We start from the raw sequence: 19,160 nt of genomic DNA on the forward strand, positions 1-19,160 counted from the left end.
TCTTACAAGCTTTTCATATCTTTTAAGGACAAAGATACTTCATTTTGATGCCTATATCTCATGTGTCCATATACATTTGCTGAGAAATTACTTCTAACAAATTTCAATATTATATCTAAATTCCCTCCCTCACTATAGACTTTTTCATTTCATTTTTCCAGATAAAGATTTATAAAAATATTACTAAATAAAATATGATTTTTTAAGATGCTATATCGGTTCATAAATCTTATTAGGATGTCTATTTCTAGACATCCCACTGGCTTCAGTAGAGTCCTTCATGTTGCCAGTGGACTAATCTTTTAAAAATATGAATCTGTTGATGAAAAACTCAGAATTAATGTTATTAACAGGCTATCTATAGGAAAGTACAAATTCAAGAATAATCTACAATATAGCTTTTAAGTTCTATCCATTATTCCTTCCTGGTAGACCTAAATTCTAGCTGTAATGATGTATTCACATCATTACACTCTCAGTCCTTCCTGTATTCAACTTTTTGTGGCCTTGGTGCCTGCTACCTGCATTCATAATGAAATCTTTATCAGAAGTTCTGTTTCTTTTGCTTCCTCCTAGCAAAGTTAACTTTTCTTCTCACTTCAATATACTTCCTGAGATTAAGAATCATATATTATTTTTTGCACATATAGAACATAGCACAATGCTTAACACATATTAAGAATGACAAACGTCCCTTTGAAATCTTGATAGAACAGACAACTCACTGGGAACAATGTAAATTTTCAAAATTGACTTCAACAAAAATGAAATAACCGAAGAAATTTAAAAGTCTGTCAAAGAATTATGTTCAAATAAGCTCTGAACTCAGACTGCTTTATGTGATCTTTCAAATTTTAAACTTCAACAATTTTCATGCTATAAAAACTATTCTGGTCGATAGAGAAAAATAAAACACCTTTAAATTCATTTTATTAAGTAGCATAACTCTGATATTCCAAATGGAATAGCAAGTCAGACACAAAAACAAATACACATAGATGAATCACGTTTATTAATATAAATATTTTAAAAAAATCATAAGGTACTGGTAAATTAGATCCAGCACTACTGAAAAATCGATATACTAGAATGAATACATCTTAATCCAGAAAAGTAAGTGTGGGTTAATATTTGGCTGTACATGAAAGTAACACAAATATGTCAAAAGAATGGAGAGTGAGGAGATACTGAACAGTGACCAAAATACTTTCCTATGATTAGAAAAATGTCTATCCTAAACCAACAGCAAATATGATACTTAAAGGGAAAATATCTTGGGCATTTGTATTAAAAATTGAAAGCAGAAATAAGACAGAAATAGAAACAAGAGGCATAAAGTTACTACTATAAAATAGAGAAAAAGTTATGATTACTTATGATTTTATGACTGTTCAGAAATGCAACCATACTTAATGTAATAGTTCAATAAAATAGAAAAAAGCAAAATAGTATAGAAATTTAGTGGGATTATCCTACATGTAGCAGATGAATAATAGCCTTTCAAATAATACACATATGCTAATTCATAGAATCTGTGAATGTTCTCTTATATGGCAAAGGAAACTTGCAGATGTAATTCCATTAAAGATCTTGAGATGGGGAGATTATCCTAGATTATCCAAGTGGACCATAAATATAACCAAAAGGGTCCTTATAAGAGGGAGACAAGAAAATCAAAGGTGAACGTAGATGTGATGACAGAACTAAGACTTTGTAGTGATTCAAGGAAGGAATCACAAGCCAAGGAAAACGGGCAATCGCCAGAAACTAGAACAGGCAAAGAAAGGGATTCTCCCCTACAGCCTCCAAAAGGAACCAGCCCTGTCAACACTTTAACTTCAGCCCAGTAAAACTGATTTTGACTTTTGGCATCTAAAACTGTAAGAGAACAAATTTGTATTGTTCTAAGACACAAAATTTGTGGCAATTGTCATGTGACCATAGAAAACTAATACATTCAAGAACTATAATAATAGTTACATATAGGGCAGCCCCAATGGCCCAGTGGTTTGGTGCCGCCTTCAGCCCAGGGTATGATCCTGGAGACCAGGGATCGAGTCCCACGTCAGGCTCCCTGCATGGAGCCTGCTTCTCCCTCTGCCTGTGTCTCTGCCTCTCTCTCTCACTCTCTCTCTCTGTGTCTGTCATGTATAAATAAAATCTTTAAAAAAATAGTTACATATAAATAAAAAAATATTTAAAACAGTAAGTAGGAATGACCTTAAAGAATTTAAATCATTAAAGAATGATCTTAAATGAAATGTGTTGAACATCTATATAGAAAAAGCTTTCCTGAGGCAGAAAAGAAAAAATAATCTCAGTTCATATATGAAATCCTAGATATTTTTTTAAAAGATTATTTTAAATAATAAAATTTATTATTTAAGGACTCCAGGATCACGCCCCGGGCCAAAGGCAGGCGCCAAACCGCTGAGCCACCCAGGGATCCCCAAAATCCTAGATATTATAAGAATATCTTGTGCAAATAAGTGAATAGTTTTAACACAATTTCACTAAGAGAAAACAAGAATACCATATTTGGAAAGGATATTTGGCAAAATGATTTTAAATTCATAAGTAAAACAAATGGAATAATATACCAGAATAGTTGTTAGAATAAAGATAATAAAATCAGGGGATTATAACGCTAGTAGATAACTCAAAATAAAAAGATACTACAAAGCAATAATGAGTACCATAAGAATTAAAATAACAATGGACCAGAATAAATAGCCCTTCCTCCTAAATCCCAGGAATACATAAAAATTTAGTGTGAAAACAGTATAGGTGATTACTTATAAATTATATGGCTGGCATAACTGGATTACTACTTAGAAAATACAGTTAGAACTTTTCCTCTCAAATATCTTAAAATAAATTCCACATAAACTAGAGACCTACAAAGTAAAAAATTAGACAAAACCATAAGTAATCAAATATATAACCTCAGAATGAAAAAAGCTATTTTAAGTACAGACATGAATATATGGAAATATGGAAAAATGATAGATTTGACCCTAAAAATACTTAATTTTGTATTTGAAAAACACAAAATTATTGGGGGGTGGCACAGATGGGGAGGAACTGGCCAATATTTTAAATGCACATAATTATCAGGAATCAGAAAATTGGATGAGAAAAACACCCATACACTTCTACTAGGAGTGTAAACTTATTTAAGTTTTCTTAAATATAATTTGGCACTGAATCCTTAAATATCTTAAATACTGCATGCATGCGTATGACCCAGTAAATTAATTATTCTATGTTTAATAATTTATGAGAACAATTATAAATGAACACAAAAATGCAATACTTGTACTGTTATTTAAGTCAAAAAGGATTGAAACAAGTATAAAGTAAGAGACTGATTAAGTATATTATAACAAATGCCTAAGTTGGAATATTCTGTAGACCTCAAAAAATTACACTTCTGAAGAATATATATCCTCTAAATAATGCAGTGGGTCCAATATTAAGTGAAAAAAGATGAAAAGCTCTCTATATAGTATGAAATCTATTTTTATAAATAAATGCACAGGTTAGAAGAAAGCACAGAAACACATTTATAAGGGCTATTTTTATCTTCAATACTTTCCCTAATTCATGAAAATAAATTATAACTTTATATTCAGAAACACTTTAATTAGAATACAGGAAAATGGAGTATCTCCAGATTGGAAAGTTTTTCTTTTCCTTCTAAAAGTAAGGAAAAGGTCATTTACCAAAAAACAAAAACAAAAACAAAAAAAAACTTCACTGATTTGACTCCATGAAAGTAGATAATTCTTCATATAAAAAGTGCCATGAACAAAAATGAAGGCACTTGACAAAAAGGGAAAAACATAAGCATTTGGGACAAACAGGTAATATCCTATCCTTATATTATCCACTCTACAATATATATTAATTATGTACTAATACCCAACAATATTCTAGCCTCAGAGGGCATAGCAGTAAACAAATAAGAGCAGATGCTTGCCCTCATGGATCTTTCATTCTTATTGGAAAGAAGAGGTAATAAGTAAGTAATGAATAACTTCAGACAGTGGTAAGTGCTATGAAGACTAAAAAGCCTGGGGGGAAAACAAACACAATAGAGGCAGTAATGTAGCAGAATGTGAAGGGTGTGAGAAGGAATGTTATGTCAGAAAGCTGGGGACAGCTCCTCTAAGGAGGTAATATTTAAGCTGAAACATGACAAGACAGTCAAGCATGTAAAGACTGGCTGAAGAGGGATTCAGAAAATGGAGAGTCACTAGTGCATATTCTATGAGGCAAGAAAGAGGTTATTAGCTTGTTTGAGAAACAGCTGAAGTGTTTAGAGCATAAAGGACATGGGGGAGACTAACATAAGACAAGTTTAAAAATCGCAAGGCCGAATAATGTTGGGATGTTTATATCTCTATAGTTAATGTGACCTTTCAAATCAATATGGAAAATAACATCTCAAAATAAACAAAGCTAGAAACAAGCCACAATTAGAAAACCAAAACCTGTTAATAAACATATTGAAATTTCAATCTAGCTAGTAAAAAAATATAATTTTCTACCTTTGAAATTGACAAGCCATCACAAATCATTATTTATGTACAATGACAGTGAGGTGAAAAAATGATGAAACATTAATGCTGTTTATGCTAGCAAAGAGTAAGGAAAAAATAATCAAAACCAGAGTGTAATTTAAATAAATTATGGTACATTTTTGCCATGGAAAAGTGTAAGTCCATTAAATTGTATCTTCAAAAAATATTTCATGTTCAATTATGTCTGATATTGCTGACTACACCATTTCTAATCCATTCACAAATTCTATCAGTACTCCTCTAAAAACATCCTCCGTCTCATTATTTCTACTGCCAAAAGCCCTAATCCTAGATACCATAATTTCTGGGACTACTGCAGTAAACTGCCTAATAATTACCTCTCCTAGACCCTAACTCCTTTTCCCTGTTGATCTTCCACACAGCAAGAAGAGTGATGTCCTCAGTGTTAATTATCACCAAACTCACCAAATTATCACCCAATGTCTTCACATTGTAACTATAATACAATTCCAACTTCTTACTATGGCCCATTTAATCCGGTTCTTGCATTATTTCAAAGACCTCACCTCTTGCCACACTCTCTCCTATCTCCCCTCCCAACAATGTTCAACACACACACTTCCATTTCTTTCAATTTTTTTCAATATGCCAAACTCACTCAGATCCAAAGACCTCTGTCCTTGCTCTTCCTGATGCCTGGATGTGATTTTCTTCCTCCTAATCATTTAGATCTCAATTCAAATGTCCCATCTTTGATATTTCCTCTCGCTATCCTAGCTACAGCATACTCCACCTCAACATTTTTTATTATATGCATTTGTTTCCTTCCCAGTACTTATGCCTATCTAAAATTATGTATTTAGTGTCATATGTTTCTCTGCCTCTTCAGCAACAAGAATAAAAGCTCCATAAGAGCAAAGACTTTCTGCATTTCCAGCATGTCAGACAGTGCCTAGCACACAGTATCACTAAACACATTGAATGAAGAGTAAAAATAATTGATTGTACAAAAATAACCAAATGTTAATTATATTTAACTTACTAAGTGACATGCAAACCACGAATATCATATAATTTATAGGCTACAAAAGCAACATATGCTATATTTTATATAAATCTGGAAAATAGATAAAAAAAAACCTATGTAGGCTTTATATTTTATTTTTATTTTTATTTTATTTTTTATATTTTATTTTTATATAGCAAAAATAAAATTAAATGGATTTGAAAATTTATCAAAGAAATAATTGAGATATGAGAATATAAAAAGGTGAATTTACAAAATTAAAAGCTCATGTATACATGTGTATGTGTATAAATAGATGATAGATCTGGATAAAGGTACATATATACTAAAAGAAACAGGAGAGGAATGAGAAAAAAATAGGAACATACTGATCAAAATAATCAAAATCATAAACTGAAAATATTTTCGAGAACACATTTAAAAGGTCATCTTATTTCTGTATAACACATTCACTCAAATAATTTTATAAAACACTAAAAAATCAGAATAAGCACATATTCAATCAAATCTGAAATGAGAGCTCCTTAATAATGTAAATTTCCAGAAACCAGTGATTATCTTCAAAGACTACAAGGAGAAGAGGCAAAAGGGAAAAATAAGTTCTCTGTAAAGTTCTACCACAGGAAGCACTAAAATAGCCATACCGCAGTTATTCCTCTTAGGAAGCCACTGTATCCTCTTACTAGGATAAATTAGATCCACCTGTGGGACTGGTAGTTGGGTTGAAGACTTTCGCAAGACTGCAAAAGAAGCTTCCTTCCCATTTGTATTATGGGAATAATACCAGCTCTGAAAGAGCTAGAAAGGGACTAATGTAAAAAGTGAAGTAATCATAACTTGTTAAATTACATTGTCAAAATGGCATATAACTATTTTTTAAATGGTATCAGTGAGAAAAAAGACTCAACTTTGAAAAGTTATAGCAAGAGCCACAAACCATCATATATACCAGCATATTGCCAGGAAATTCCATTTTCACATAATTAGGACCAAGCCAAGTGTCCAAGATTACTTAGAATTCACTTAAAGCACCTTTCCTGGTAGCATTAACACTAATACCAAGTTGGAATAATGCGCGATTAATTTTAACTGTGGCACTGCTCTGTATTTTAGCAATCCATCCAAAACTTTTAAGGCTTAAATACAAGGAATCAACTACCTCACAATTAGTTGAGTGAACCTAGAAGGGATTTCTGAGACTATAATTCATGGGAAAGCACAAAGGTGAATAAAATTTGTTTCTTATCTTCAAGAAAAAGGTAATATAAACAAAGACCAATCTTTTTTTTTTTTTTTAGATTTTATTTATTTATTCATGAGAGAGAGAGAGAGAGAGAGAGAGAGGCAGAGACACAGGAAGAGGGAGAACAGGCTCCATACAGGGAGCCCGACGTGGGACTCGATCCCGGGTCTCCAGGATCAGGCCCGGGGCTGCAGGCAGTGCTAAACCACTGCGCCACTGGGGCTGCCCAACAAAGACAAATCTAAAACATGATTCTTGGCAAGTGACAATGAACTAGAGTTTATCAATGTATATAGAATGAAGCATACTGATTCAAGATACATCTTAAAAGCAAAATAATTAAGATCTAGAAATAAAAAAGATGACACTGAAGTTAAAGGAGAGGAGAAAGTGGTATTATTTTGATTCTGGGTCACAAGGTATATGGTGAAGTATAAGCAACAATGACTGAGTTGGGAGTCAGAATGAGAATTGAGAACTGAGATTTATTTTGTTTTTCAGACGTGCTGAATCTGTCATAACCTGCAGCACAAGAGGAAAAACATGGAGCTAGGATTTCAGAGAGAAGTGTAAAAAATATCAATTAATGGTCAATTCCCTTTTAAAAAAAAGATTTGTTTGTTTACTTATTTATTTAAGAGAGAGAGAGAGAATACATGCATGAGCAAGCAGGAAGGGCAAAGAAAGAGGGAGAGTGAATCCTCAAGCAGACTCCCTACTGAGCACAGAGCCCAGTACCGAAACCGGGCTGGACCCCAAGGTCCTGAGATCATGACCTGAGCCAAAATCACAAGCTGGCTACTTAACTGAGCCACCCAGATGCCCCTGGCCAATTTTCTTATTATGTGCACTTATATCTGTAATATGAATAAGGCATTTTGCGTAGGAACATTACCTAGGTTTAAGTAGGTTTCAATGAATTTTACGGTTTATAAGATTTTTTTTTTACATTTTTTTTGACCCAGTAAAAGAGGGTTTTTAATTAAAATCCTACTCAAAACCACAATTGAAAAACAAAAGGAGGGCAGCCCGGATGGTTCAGCAGTTTAGTGCCGCCTTCAGCCCAGGGCCTGATCCTGGAGACCTGGGATTGAGTCCCACATCGGGCTCCCTGCATGGGGCCTGCTTCTCCCTCTGCCTGTGTCTCTGCCTCTCTCTCGCTCTCTCTGTGTCTCTCATAAATAAATAAATAAATAAATAAATAAATAAATAAATAAATAAATAAAATCTTTAAAAAAGAAAAAAGAAAAACATAAAGCCATTCAAAAGGAAAAGAAAATGGAATAACAAATACTTAAAAGAGAATTATATTTCAAATGGCATATTTTGAAAAAATATTTTTTAGCATTAATTTTCCTATTTGTCCCTACCAGATGCTTCCTAAAAATTCTCCTGGATTTTAGTTTTCCCAAGTATGCTCACAAAAACTTAGAAAAATAGAACTTTGTTCTTCCTAGTATCAAACTTCTGTCATATGGTAATATTTACCTTAAACTAAGTGAAAAACAATGATAATTAATTTTACTAATTTTTTAAATAGAGTATCTGAATAACTATAGTGATTACAGAGTGGGGTAACTAACAGGAACAAACAGTGTTTCTTGGTATCTAAAGCTGAGCAGCATTAATCACTTGGCCATTTTTTATAGTTTGTTCCTTCTTATGTAAATATATACACAAAAATTTACTGGTATAAGCAATATGACTTTAGATAAATAATAATTACAATTCCTGGCATCTATACTGCTTAAAATTCAACTAACCCTGAGATCTTCCACATTTATTTATTTGTATAACTTTCAACCTGAACCTGCTTGGAATACGTGGTTATCCTTACTTACCATAGTTATATCAATCAACTGTAATAAAACAAGGAAGAAAAATAAAGAATGCAGGGAGCTAAGTGGAGAAAATTGAGCAAAACAGAACTGAAACCTAGAATGAACACGTCTAAGAATAAATAAAGTGAAATGCCACTGGGATAAAAAACATCAGAGGCATAATATATAATTCTTGCCCCTTCAAATAGTTTTTGAAATATGGACAGAAATAATTAAGAATAGAAGTATTAATCACTCAGTAATAATTTTACAAACTTCAATCTCAGGTGTTCAGAAGGATTCGTTAATTTAGCAAGTAATGTATGGAACATGTAATAGAGACTAGATGGTAAGGGGTTCACCATGAAGTCAGTGGCTGTCTCAGAAATGCTCACAATCTAATCAGAATGACAAATTTATAGGTACTACAATAATAGCTTACACAAAGTATCTGTGAGAACATAGTAGAGAAGTATTTATTCTAACCGCAAAGACCAACAAAGACTTCACCTGAATTGGACATTGATAACTGGAAAGGATTCCACCATGAGGAAAAAGTAGAAAGGGCATTCCAAACTCACAGAATAGCCTAACACAAGGCATGGATATATAGAAATGGATGAACCTTCACAGAAATGTATAGAAATGCAAGCTGCCTGTTAATGGCCTCAGTGTAAGTAGTGTAACAGGATATTAAAATGGGAGTTTTCTGGTTTTCTCTGTTTTGGTTAGGACCTAAAGCTGAGAACAACAGGTTCCAAATACTAGAACTAAGGTAACAAACAGACAATTATCTATGCCACATTTGGAAAAATGTGGCCAAAAATTGTTCAGGCATTGTTTGCTCCACTATTCACATAAAAAATATAAATACATATTGGAGGAGAGGAGCTTATACTGTTTGAGGAAGAAACGGAACACCAATTTTCTCAAATTTTGGCCTATGTCTTTTAGAATATAGAACATTTAAGAGATGACACAGGAACTGGACTTTGGCCTAAAAACAATCTAAGAGATTGTTTAACAAGGCAAGAGATTAAGGTGCCTTTCGTGTGGGGCTACTAACTTAGAAATGGCCAACAACACTTCAGAATTTGTGAAGTAAAGAATTATCTTTTCCAATGGGACAGGTAAGGATTCCTGGGAAGCGAACTTGCATTGAGACATTTTTAAAGGAATTCTGCACAGAGGATTGCAAAGGAAACAAGATAATCCCAGAAGAAAGAGGTCTGAAACAGATTAAAAAGTCAGAAACCAAGGATAGTTGTCAAAAGAAGACAAAGTAAGTATCAACTGCATCCAGGAATTATAGCTGAGTTGTCCTCAAACAGTGGGAATCTTTGATAAACCCAGAAAAGCAAAACAAAGTTACATTTCCAACATACCTTTACTATCAATTAGCTCTTCTCTATTTCTAACCTCAGACTCTGGGAGACCAAGGAGTACTACAAGGAGAAGGAGAAAAACGAAGGCAAAAACTAATACAAATGTCTACTATTTCACATGTCCCCACTCAAGTTTTTAAGCCTTCTTTGAACAAAACTTACAAAAAAAAAATTTCACATTGGATGAGAGTTTGGAATTTTAATTTCTTAGCCTTGTTTTTTTTTTTTTTATACATATATACCTGAAAAGTAAAGAAAGAATTAAAGAGAGAATGAAAAGAACAAGAAAGAGAGAAGAGAAAGAGGAAGAAGAGCAAGAGCAGAGAAGAGGTAAAAAACATTTGAGCAGCATGCATTAAGGGGGCAGAAAAGAAAATATTCAGGGGGAGATTTCAGGTACAGTGACAGGAAAGAATAAAGTAACTTTCTACTTGTACCCTAGTGAGTTCACCTCTTAATAAATCCATTAAGAGTGATAAATGGTGAACAAAGTAGTCGATTTTAAAATACCAATAATTTCTTAAAGATTTATTTACTTTGGGGGTCGGGTCTGAGGTGGGGGGAGGAGAGAGGGAGAGAAAGAATCTCAGATTCCCCAATGAGTGGGAGCCTGGATGCAGATAAAGGGCTCGATCTCACTGCCCTGAGATCATGACTGGAGCCGAAATCAGGAGTTGGATGGTTAAAAGAATGAGCCATCCAAATGCCCCAAAAGGGGCAATTTTGATATGATTATTGTGGAGTTTAAAATCTTTTATATAAATATAGAAGAATTAAAGTTTTTTAAGGAGTATAAATTATATGTTGTGGATTTGTTTAGGGGAACTTAACATCTATTTCACTCTGCTTCCTGAGTTGCAGAAACTCTGTTAAGTAACTAGGTAAAATAAGTTAAAGGCAGACTCCACTCTCAACAAGTTCACAAAGAAAATAGGCACAAAGGCCATTGTAATACATGAGATATTTGCTAGAACAGGTATAAGCAAAGCCTATAGGACCATATAGAAGGGTCATCTAACCAAAGTGTAAGGGATGAAGGAGAAATAAGAAACATCTTTTAGTTAAGGAGAAATCTAGGGATCCCTGGGTGGCGCAGCGGTTTAGCGCCTGCCTTTGGCCCAGGGCGCGATCCTGGAGACCCGGGATCGAATCCCACGTCGGGCTCCCGGTGCATGGAGCCTGCTTCTCCCTTTGCCTATGTCTCTGCCTCTCTCTCTCTCTCTGTGTGACTATCATAAATAAATAAAAATTAAAAAAAAATTTTTTTAAAAAAAAAGGAGAAATCTAAAAAGTGAGACCTGAAGGATGAGGCTGAATTATACAGATGATAGCAGCCTAGGGATAAAGGGGTGTTGTGAGTGGTTGGAAAGAATGCTGCTGCCCAAAGAAAGCATGACATATTCTGGGAACTGCAAAGTGATGAATATCAATTAATCAATACTGCAGTTTGCAAGGAAAGAAATGAGGTTGAAGACATAAGGGGGGAGCCAGATCACATGCACAGAATTTAGATTTTGTTGTAAGATAAAAATGAGGTCCACTAAAGTTTTAGTAATACTCATTTTTCTATATACTGTGTATCTGGCATACACAAAGCACTTTTTCACATGTTTTATTGTTTTTCCTCACAACAACCCTGTGAGGTAGGTGTAGTGATTTCTTAATAACAGATTGAAAAAAAAAAAAAACCTTACAGTTGTTAAGCAATTTATGCTTTATTAAATAGCTACAAAGTGGCAGTCAGGATTCCAGGCCATGCTTCAGAAAATATATTAGGAACATTACTCACACACAGGCACACAAACACACACACATACACACACACACACACTTTATCTATGACACATAAAAATTTCAGAATTGAAGGCAAATTTTACGTAATAAATGTTTGTTATCTTAGTATTAAAGATAAAGAGATTTGTGGCATAAGTAGTCCTTCACCCACACTTAGATTTTATCCACACTTTACATTTTTCAACTAATTAAATTACTTGGGAAATAACTGAAGAATTCATAAAAAATGATAGGAATTAGTTGATATATAAAACAAGAATAACAAACATTCAGGTAATTATATGATTATCTTATCTTCATATAACTAGCCTGGGGTTTTTGGGAAAAAAAAAAACATTCACATTTATTTCTAAAATATATAAATTCAAACTGCAAGTATTGTTCTATGGATATCAATTAAGTTTTGGATGATAGAAAATATTCTGAATACTAAAGTTTATTAAATAAAGTAACTCAAATACTAACCATTTAGTGTAAAAAGAATTGTCTACCCAATGTTAAGTTGCAAAAGCATCTCCTCAGTATTCACAATAAAACATCTGAAAGTATTCATTTCCCTATCACATGACAAGAATCTATTCAGACAAATTTGAGAAGATAAATAGTATTTTAGAAATTCGTTTGGGATGAATATAAAAATATGTCCCTAACTCAATGATGAAAGTATGTATTTTATAAAACTAAGAGAGTATCTAAGAATTTTAAAATATAGATTGAAAGTCTCTATGAAAATGTATGCTCTGTAAAATGAGTTTAAGTAAATTCAACACCTAAAATACATTTCCTTATATTTTATTTTCTCACCAATTTCACTATTTCTTCAGTTGGTGCTACATTTTGTTTTAAAGCCTCCAACTGAAAGCTAGATGTTACTAGAACATTACTGAGAGACATCTAAGTACATAGTATTAAGTATTAAAAATTCATTTCATCTATGTACTTGTTTCATTTTTTCCTATTTCAAACAAGAGATTATACTGGGAGAAGATGAAAAATACAAATTTAAGATTTAATTATTCTTGATGTAGTATTTCTGAATTCCAAAATTATTAAATGAATATAAATTATATAATAAGCCCAACCACAATTCTGGTTCTTCAGAATAAGATGAAGAGCCCCTCTCTTGGAAAACAATCAAATAGAAAAATTAAGTATCTATAAGATACTTTATGCAATGAAGATAATTTCTAAATAAACTAAACAAATGCTCCAAATATACAGTTTAAATACCAACATTTTCCTTTATTTTTGATTATACAAGTAGTACATGTTCATTTAATTCATATAATACAGAAGTATATTCAATAAAAATGAAGTTTCCATCTAATTCCCTTTTCCAAATAACATATATTAGAAGTATATTAAATTATAAGATTCATATGGTTAAAGATTGAATCTATTAAGTTGTTAAACTTACATCATCCACAGAAGGTCTAATATATAACAATTCAGTATAAATGAAAAATATATACTCAGATATGCACAACAGGTATAGTTTGTACTTTTTCATCAAAAAAGAATAGAAAGCATGTGGTCTATTCTGTCAAATATAATTATTTCAGTTAATAAAATAAATGGGATTAAGCAATACTTACAATTACACTGTTTGTAGAAAATGCAAAAGAACCAATTATAGCAAATCAAGTTTTACATATACTGATAAAATACCTTCTTGCTAGATATACATAAGTACAGTATGCTATGTCTAAACTATATTCTTTAAAATATTAATGTTTACTTCTTTGGTGATTTAACTGTTGAATGAAGTATTAAGACTAATTAAGGGGGAAGTCTCATTAAAAAGTTAGATTTTGGTAATATTTAACTGCACTCTACTTTGAATATAAAGAGAGCCTAGTTTTAAAAAAATTTACAAGATACTTCTATGATGAATAGGATATTGAGAATTTTATTTATTCTCAAAAAAAGTTCATTTCAAAACACTAGGGTAACTCCACTATAAAATTAGAGATAGTTAAAAATCTTGATAGGAAATCAGACCTCTTTTTTTTTTTTTAACTCTAAAATACTATCACTGGGCTTTTAATTAATACAAATAATGTTCTAACTAGGTAAGTAGTTAGAACATTTATCTAACTAGAACAAAGTTACTTGCACCAAAAAATCTGGATTACATAACATAAGTTACAAATCTGAATACAAAGAATTCTGCCCCTGAGTTAAACAGAAAACATATAAAGAAAGGATCTATAGAAATAATTTCTTCCACCCACCTCATTTTACAAGTAAGTTAACTGTGGCCCAGAGAGGCTTTTATCTGCTTTGACTGAGAATCTATAGGCATAGAGATGTACACAAATATCATTTAAATTATGATATAAAGTTACCTAAACAAAGACACTGTATTTCATATAATTAAGGTTCTGTGAAGACTATGAGATACTAGTTTCTTGCCATAGAAATTCTACAGATGCACAAAAAAATAGATAGTAAGTCATACTGCTGACTAGAAAAGCAAAAACAATGAAATATAACAATCCATATCATATTGTTTAACAACAGACACAGCATTTCCTAATGTTATTTTCCTATCCTATAAGACATAAACATGCCAAACTGTTACTAAAGATAGCACTCTGGTAAAATGCTTTTACAAAAGGAACAAGTAAATCATTAAAAAATGAAATGGGAGAGAAAGACTAAACTACATTAAGTGAAAGTTCAAATATTTACCATGTCTTCTCTCCCAAGCTGTTTCAATGTGTTAAAAAAAAATTCAAACTCATTGCTTCTTAAACAAAGAATCAAAATTAGGTTCATTATAAACTGGCTTTGTTGCAAAGCTTTCACCCAAGAATGAAAGTATTAAGACTAAGACATAAAACAGTGTAAGCAAAACTAATTAGGATGTTCCTGTTGAATTTTAAGTTGATTTGTTACTTAAGAACACAGCTCTAAAATCTTAGATAATATTGGTTTGGTTATTTGAAAATATTTAAAAACAAATTGATTCTTTTAAGTTTCATTAAAAGTGAAGTGTTTATAAAAGCACTTTAGTTTCATATGCTTTTAGAATAAAACAATCGCCAAGGAGTGCATCCATTTGTTTGTTATACCAATCACAAATTAGATGACCTTAAAAATAAAATTTAGAGCCAGGGAGAGCAGCACTAAGTTTAAGTGACCTCAATACATTTTTAAATGATGCTTCCCAGTTATTATTCTCTTATTGGGTTTTCCAGTCTAGGACGGGTACACAAGAAACTTACAGTCTATGTAGTACTCCTAGTCAGTTTCACTCTGCAGATGGCACAGTGGAGAAATACCTTCTGTACAGGACCATGTACAATTTCTTCCGCAGCTGTCAGCACCTAGGGGAAAGTGCGCTGTTAAACAGTTGCTGCGTTCCACCTCAGAAGTGGCTGCAATTCGGTGGTGGGTGAAGTGACTCCTGTACATATATACAGGGATGAAAAGTACTATAGAAAATGAAAATATTTAACAACAAAAGTGGCTGTCCCAAAAACTGTGCCACAGAAAAACAGAATACATCATTAAGTACCAAGAGCCCTTACAGATGGGCTATTGTTCATTTAAAAATTCGATGTTAAGAATGATTGAGGAAAAAAGTAGAAATACAATTATTCAATTCACAACGTAACTATAAATCAATGTTAAAACGCATAATGTTGAAAAATTAAACCCAAACATAGTATACTGATTTATAACATTATTTCTATAGTAATTTACCTAATAAAACCAAGCAAATATATACAATTAGATTCTTACTATGTTCAGCTATTTTAATGCTTTTGTTTTAGATGACAATTCAAGAGGGTAAAAACAAAATAGGTGAGATAACAGAACTGAAGTATAAGTGACATGACAATATCTTAAAAATGTAAGGAAACTCATCCTAAAATTCTAAATTACTTTATATTAAAAAAAACACAATTTTATAAAATAGTAAGTCCTCAAAACTAGCAATGGTTATTTTTCATATAATGGAGCTTTAAAAGTGAACTCAAATAAAATGACAACTTTTCTTCTTCAGAGTTAGAGTTATAATCTAAATACAGTCTTCATCCTTAGCCCAAATCAATGTTACCTAAGTACACAATAACTTGAATTCATTCGTACAGAAAATTATTACCTCCAACTTTTACTACAACTATACCTTTTCTACATATTTTATATTGATGGAATCATTAGATCAAATTTAAAAATTATTCTCTGAGAATATCATTGACTCAATCACAAGGCTGGAAGGCACTATCTTTCTAATTTTTTATCTCTAGGCTCAGCTATTATGTTTATACTACTATAAAGAAGTAACGGTTTACGTTACTTCAAAATATTCACATTTAGATTCCTGAAACAGATTGAGGATGCTGAGAAGCAGAGCCCAACAAATCTGACTATTAAAAAGCATCCATCAAACTTCTGAATCTCACTTGCCATACCAGAATTTATGTATTTGTTTTGGCATATACTCAACAGAGTTAGAGATAGTTCACAATTTCCTTTCAGCTTCCTTAAATTCTTTCTAGAATAAGCATAGTGTAAATAAATATTACATCCCTTAAGTTACAAGAGGTTGTAGAGGAAGACAAAAGTATAGAGTTTATCAGTCTCTTTATTAAAAGAAGACATAGATCAGAGATTCTCAATCTGAAGTCCAGGTATGGGATGATTTAGGTAATCTAGAAATTCTACAAAATTGCATGCTAAAATAAAGACATATTATATGGGTCCACAAGCATATTTTTCTAAGGCAAGTGGGTCGTTTTTGTGAAGTTCTCAAAAGGTTCTGTGACTTCCCCTCCAAAATTTAAGAACTACTGATTAGTGATATGAAGATACCCAATTGAGTAGGCATCCTTATTCATTTAAATTAAATGTCTAACTCTGAGCAGCCGTTTTCTTTTTGTACTATGAATAACAGATACAGGGATGTTCCAACAACTAAATGAAATTATTCACATAAATACATGGTACAGTATCTGATCTATTATTATCAGTAATAGTAATAACTGCTCAAAAAAAAGCTCATCTCAACGTAAACTTCCTTATAGGGTCTCATCTTGTTTACTTCTAGGTAACTTCATAGCTGCGTCTTCTACTTTTATTTAGCTCTATCTTCTAAAAGAGACCAATATCACGAGCTCTACATTTCTATATTATTTTAGATGTTAATGCTAAATACAAGTTTCAGAACACTGCTATGTATTCCTAGAGTCTATATTTCCAAGAGAGTCACACTGGTCCCTTCTATGACATTGTACTTACTTTGAACAGGCTCAGATAATGGAAAATATTCAGCTCCAATTGTCTATATAAGATAATTTAATTTCCTTTATGGGTCTTTCTTTTCATGCATACAATAACATTCAAACAAAAAAATCTAAATTTGAAGAACCTATCAAAAGGGATCACATTTTCTGAAAAGGTTGTACAAGAAACATTCTTAATTTCATAATCATTTTCTTTATTCCTTTCATTTTTGTCTTTCTGAAGGTAAATGATTCAATATACAATCATACCGGTACATCCTTTAAAAAGAATCTGTGAATTATGACATCTGTAGATTACCATACCCTTAAAATAAGTTCACAATATTATAAAGAGCATTACAAAATAGTGTTTATGGTGTTCTTCAAGATTGTGGCAACTTTTAAATACTTATCAAAAATGTCAAATGAACTTTTACCACATATTAAAGATTCTCAGTGAGGAAATTGAAAGGTTTGCTTATGTATGTACAAAATAGTAGGATATGATGCAACAACTATATAGTTGGTTCCCAATAATTTCAATTGGGAAAAACGTTTTTCTAGAGTCTTCTCACAATGAGTTACATTTTATGTATTCACACACTAATAAAATACATAGCAATAAGATAAAAAGGGAAAAGCCTTCAAGTAAAGTAAAGAGAGAAACCTATTAAAGCATTCAGAGTATTGCAACACAAAGGACAGGCAGGAATAGAACATACAGTACATGTAGGGGTCAGTGAGGAGGAGGACAGTAAACACAGGCTCAATTAGGCTAAAGAGTTTTAGAATATTTTACTCCAAAGGGTGACATGTTGAGAAGCATTTTACAAAAATCACTCTAGCAGCATCATGGAAAATGAGCTAAGGTGTGGATGGTTCAACTGGGATGAAAACAATGGGAATATATAATTAGGAATAATAAAAAAATCTATTAAAAAAAACCAAAAATATACTATTATGTAAAAACTAGAAGAGTAAAAATTGTCAGATAAATCAAAGCTATTTCTTTTTTTTTTTCAAAGCTATTTCTAAAGTTTGAGTATAGAAACTAGCATTCCTACATTCATTTATTCACTCAATAAAAAAACTGTCTCCTATGAGTCCTTTAAAACACTAGGTAAAACACTGAACAAAGGAGCCAACAATTTGCCCTTTCAAAGATTACATGCTAATGAAAAAGAAGATAAACTTCTTATAATAAAATATATAGAAATCATATAATATAATAAATTATAATAAAATATATAGAAATGATTCAGATATAAACCAAAAAAAATGTTATAGGAACAGACTGACAAATATACTATTTTAACAGAGTAGTCAGAGAAAACCTAAAGAAGCAGCATTAAGTGAACAAAGAATGAAATGACATGAGTCCACAGACTATCTGGGGTAAAAACACTACATATAACAATAACAATATATTGTTATTGTTATATAACAATAAGAGCAGAGTTCTGAGACAGGAACAAGTGATCAAAATTTTAACCTAGTGTCAGATCACATAGAACCTTCCTTATAGGCCATAAATAAGGCCTTTGAACTATTAAAAAAAAAAAAAAAGGCCCTTACAGAAAACCACTGCAGTATTTGGACTGGGGAGTGATATAATTTGTTTTATCTTTTATAAGGATCATAGGAGCTACTGTGGTGGAATTGATAGTAGCCAACAAGAATGGAAATACAGTAGCCCCCCTTTATCCACAGTTGTTATAACCTTCTGCAGTTTCAGTTACTCATGATCAACTGCTCTCTGGGAGCATGTGATCCTCCCTCTAGCATATCATCGGAAGGTCAACAGTAGCCTAACACTACACACATCACAATGCCTGTCATTAACTTTACTTTTTTTTTTTTAATTTTTATTTATTTATGATAGTCACAGAGAGAGAGAGAGAGGGGCAGAGACACAGGCAGAGGGAGAAGCAGGCTCCATGCACTGGGAGCCCGATGTGGGACTTGATCCCGGGTCTCCAGGATCGCGCCCTGGGCCAAAGGCAGGCGCTAAACCGCTGCGCCACCCAGGGATCCCTAACTTTACTTTTCATCACATAGGCATTTTATCATCTCACATCACAAGATGGTTGAGCTCAGTGCAATAAAATAT

General features: G+C 32.4%; 1 protein-coding gene across 6 annotated transcripts in view; it reads right to left on the minus strand.

The window, feature by feature from the left end:
• The window catches only part of NOVA1 (NOVA alternative splicing regulator 1), a 148,851-nt gene that overhangs the window by 85,710 nt on the left and 43,981 nt on the right, over nt 1-19,160 (minus strand). For 2 of the 6 annotated variants that reach the window (XM_049113030.1, XM_035720200.2), the window contains one exon: nt 15,047-15,148. The exons of the other annotated variants lie outside the window; for them this stretch is intronic. The gene's annotated coding sequence lies outside the window, so the exon portion shown is untranslated. The remainder of the gene's footprint in view (nt 1-15,046; nt 15,149-19,160) is intronic. 6 annotated transcript variants of the gene reach the window in all.

The sequence above is a fragment of the Canis lupus genome, chromosome 8, assembly GCF_003254725.2.
Source record: "Canis lupus dingo isolate Sandy chromosome 8, ASM325472v2, whole genome shotgun sequence".
NCBI lineage: Eukaryota > Metazoa > Chordata > Mammalia > Carnivora > Canidae > Canis > Canis lupus.